Raw genomic sequence first — 4,475 nt, 5'->3', positions numbered from 1 at the left:
GAGCTGTCCTCACAGAAAACTCGAGAAAACTGCATCATTGGACCGTTGGACTGTTCAACCGAAAACCGCCTTCAAAGAAAAGAGAAAAAAGCTGATATTTTTTGAGGTGAGTGTCATATTTATTGGTATTTGCAAACGTTGTACCGTGTTTTGCAACTTTAATGTTAAGGTTAGAGTCATGCTAACATTAGCTAACTGCAAAGCCTGACCAGCCGTATTGGCTAATTTAAAGTGTCCCTATTATGTATTTTTGAAAATTAACTTTCATGCAGTGTGTAACGCAGCTGAAAAAAGCTGAAAGTGACTGAAAACATCATGCAAAGGTTTGAATCTGAAAGTGCACCATGTATAAAGTTATTGTCTCTCTAAAGAAAGAGTTGACTTTGAATCATTGAAACAAAATTTTTTTTTTTTAATATTGACTTCAACATGAAGCATTAGCATATTGCCCGCCCACTTCCCAGCAAACATGCCCGCGCGGACCCACTGCGGGTTTTCTGTGGGACAGTGTGGGCAGAGCAAACCCACACTAAACCCACGTGTGCCCCATGTGGGTTAGCCCATGTGGGGCTCACAGCAGTTTTGCCCTTTGTGGGTCCTATGTGGGTTTTGTGTGGGCAAACCCGCAGTGGGCTTGCCCACACTAAACCCAGTCGGGGCCCCCTGTGGGTTAGCCCATGCAGGCCCACAGCGGATTTCATAATCGCAAAGCCTGCGATATGGACGCGATATTACTCTGTTCCAGAGCATATGCATGACTGCCAGCCTTGAGTTGCAGGCTTACTAACCAATAGAGTGAGCGCACCTTCGTTGTCTACAATCAGCACTGCTCTAACCAACTGCGTAAACACCCACCATTACAAAAAAAAAACAACGGAATGCGGGACGGGAGAGAGACAGAGTGGGATTATGGTTACAGGATCAGAGGATGACACCATTCCTCTGTTATGGTCCAGATTTACTCTCACACAATCAAGCTGTTAATTAAACTGTCTGTACCACACACACCAGACATCAGTGTTATTGAAATCTTATCCCTTCCTCAGTTTTGATGCTGTAGTTACTCCAAGACTCCAGATTAAACTCTCTTTAACCTCCACATCCCAGCAGTGTGTTCCTGAGTTAAGACCCTTCGAACCAAGAACACAGGAAAAGCAGTCAAATCGCTCTGGATTATCAGGAAGAGGTTGTTTGTTAATGCTGTTTCAGACAGGACGAGATGTGGATTCGCAGTGTTTGGATCCAGAATCACAGGAGCTGATGAGACACAATCAACAGATGCTGTTATTCTGATGTTCATATAATGATCACGAGTGAACAGATGTTCTGCAGTTAGACTCACTGTTCTGGACGATGTCCTGCATCTTCATCCAGACTCTGAATGGCAGCTTGCCCAACCCTGCACTGGCCCTTTATGGGCCCACTTAGGGCTAGCCTAAGGGCCCCCAGTGGGCTGCCAGCACAGGACCTCTGAGATTTTTCTCATTGGCAAAACGTTTGCCCCTTAGTGCTGGACCTGCACGTGCAGCCCACACTTAGCCCACACTACTAATCTACAACAGGGGTGCCCAACATGGTCCTGATCAAACACAACTGAACCAACTAATTAGGATCTGAAGGAGCACTTGATAATTACAAACAGGTTTGTTTAATCAGGGTTGGAACTGAACTCTGTAGGAAGGTAGATCTCAGGAACAGGATGCACCCCTGATCTATAACAATACATCCGTTCCATTTTTAAATACTTTCAGCTACTATAAATTAAGTATTTGGGAAAAACAGTTATTACACTCCTGAAATGGATGCAGTCACCACATAACTAATGTCTATATTGTCAAAAATGTACAGTAGTCAAAAGGGATTTCAAATCAATAGATTTATTAAATAAATCTGTCTAAATGTGTCTTGGGGAGGGGAGGTATCCAAAGCACATCAACTTGTCACTGGGGTTCCTCAGGGATCAGTTCTTGGACCCCTCCTCTTCTCCATGTACACAACATCACTGGGTCCCATCATACAAGCACATGGCTTCTCCTACCATTGCTATGCTGATGACACACAGCTCTATCTCTCGTTTCAACCAGATGATCCAACGGTAGCTGCACGGATCTCAGGCTGCCTGGCAGACATCTCGGCATGGATGAAAGAATATCACTTACAGCTCAACCTGGCAAAGACTGAGCTTCTTGTCTTCCCTGCCACTCCAACTCTACAGTATGATTTTTCCATCCAGCTAGGTTCTTCTACAATTACCCCATCAACTTTGGTCAGAAATCTTGGTGTAACTTTTGATAACCAGTTGACCTTCAAAGACCACATTGCAAAGACCGCTCGATCTTGCAGGTTTGCATTGCACAACATCAGAAAGATCAGGTCCTTTCTAACGGAGCATGCTGCACAACTTCTTGTCCAGGCCCTTGTCATCTCTAGGCTGGACTACTGCAATGCTCTTCTGGCTGGACTCCCATCAAGCACAATCAAACCTCTACAAATGATTCAGAATGCAGCGGCACGACTGGTCTTCAACGAGCCCAAAAGAGCCCATGTTACACCTCTCTTTATCTCCTTGCACTGGCTACCGGTTGCGGCCCGAATCAAGTTCAAGACATTGATGCTTGCATATAGAACAGCCACAGACTCGGCACCCGCCTACTTCCACTCACTACTACGAATTTACATCCCCTCCAGAAGTCTGAGATCCGCTAGTGAGCGACGCCTCGTGGTACCATCACAGAGAGGCTCAAAATCACTTTCCAGAACATTCTCGTTCACCCCTCCTGGCTGGTGGAACGATCTTCCCACACCTATCCGGAATGCTGAATCCCTGACAATTTTCAAGCGACAGCTGAAAGCTCATCTCTTTCGAAGCTACTTGACTTCATCATAAAAAAAAAATCTCTCTTTATTTATTCCTTCTCTTTCTAGCTTGTACTTATTTGAACAATGTCTAAGAACTTGGTATTACAACCACTTCTTGTGTCTGTTTGCCTCTTTAAGAAGAATCGCTTTATGTATCCCCCAATTGTAAGTCGCTTTGGATAAAAGCGTCTGCTAAATGACTAAATGTAAATGTAAATGTAAGAGCCTTCGTCGCAGGCTAGCACGCCAAGCTAGCCTGTCAGGTCACGATCCCCTCATGTCACCTAGCCCCGTTCCAGCTGCCACTCCGCAGGTACCCATCCCTGTAGAGCTGCCCACCACGGCAGCTTTATCCTGGGGTGAACAGCTTGACGTTTGCGTCCCTCTGCCCAGTGTGCTCAGCACGGACGAGGAAGAGGACGCGCTTGATTTCGAGGAAGAGGGACAATCTGACTTTCTTCTCTCTGAAGAAGAGGAAGATTTTGAGGACTCCCATTTCCTCCCCCCTGCGCTCCCGGCACAACCCCTCGCCGTGGCGGGATCCACGGAAGATGCGGACGGGGCACCATCCCCTCTTCTCAGTGTTGATCTGCAAGATGTGTGCAAACGTGCTGCAGAGAAACTAAACATTCCGTAGCCGACCGTGGTAGCAGAGACTGTAAAGTCTCGCTACGAGGGCAAGAGGCTGCCGAGAGAGAAACGGGCAACACGGCAGCTCCTTCCTGTGTTTCCAGAGCTCCTGGAGGAGGTTGCGGTGACCTTGAAGAACAAACCGTTCACCAGCAAGATGCCCGTGCAGGGAGGATCCGCTCTCGATGTGGAGGGAATGGAGAAGGTAGGACTTCTCCGAATGCCCCCCATGGAGCCATTAGTTTCCGTGCACTTGCACCCAAAGCACACGGCGGCTGCAGATCCGATGTTGCCATCCAAAGTGGATCGTTTCCAGTCAAGCATGACGGAACGCGCTTATAAACAGACGGAACGTGCTCTCTCTGTCAGGGCTCTGAACACTACCTCTTGGCTGACCGCGTACCAAGCGGAATTGCAGGACGAAGCGTCGACCATGCCAGGTCAGACACACTGGGAAAAGATCTGTGTCGTTCTCTGCATCTTCAGAGATGCGCGGTTCAAGCCGCGGGCAAGGCCATGGACACAATGGTCATTCAAGAGAGAGGACGTTGGCTTAACTTGGCAAATCTCTCTGACAGGGAAAACGAAGCCATCCTGGACGCGCCGGTGGTCGCAGAGGGCATTTTTGGCTCGGTTCTGACACTGATGCAAAAGAGATGTGAGGAAAAGAAGAGGGAGGATGAGGCTTTGCAGCTCTGTATGCCTAGAAAGGCACAGACTGCATCCCCTCCACCACCTCGGCAGACCTTTGCACAAGTTATGGCCTGCCAACCCCCCAGCTATCACATTCCTAGACGGCAGAGACCGAACGTGAATGCAGCAGGAACCAAGGAAGAACAAAACCTCCGGCAGTCCAGCCAGCTCCTCAACCTCATCCTCAGGGAGCGAGGAGGAAGAAGAAGGCAGTTTGATGGGGTCTTCCCCTTGTTCGCTAGCTTCCAACCCTCAGATGTTCAGCGTTCGACAAGGGACGAGTTTCGAAGTTC

The sequence above is a fragment of the Sinocyclocheilus grahami genome, unplaced genomic scaffold (assembly GCF_001515645.1).
Source record: "Sinocyclocheilus grahami isolate Dianchi unplaced genomic scaffold, SAMN03320097.WGS_v1.1 scaffold2141.1, whole genome shotgun sequence".
NCBI classification, from domain to species: Eukaryota; Metazoa; Chordata; class Actinopteri; order Cypriniformes; family Cyprinidae; genus Sinocyclocheilus; species Sinocyclocheilus grahami.
The sequence above is the reverse complement of the archived record's forward strand: the minus strand, read 5'-3'. Positions refer to the sequence as shown.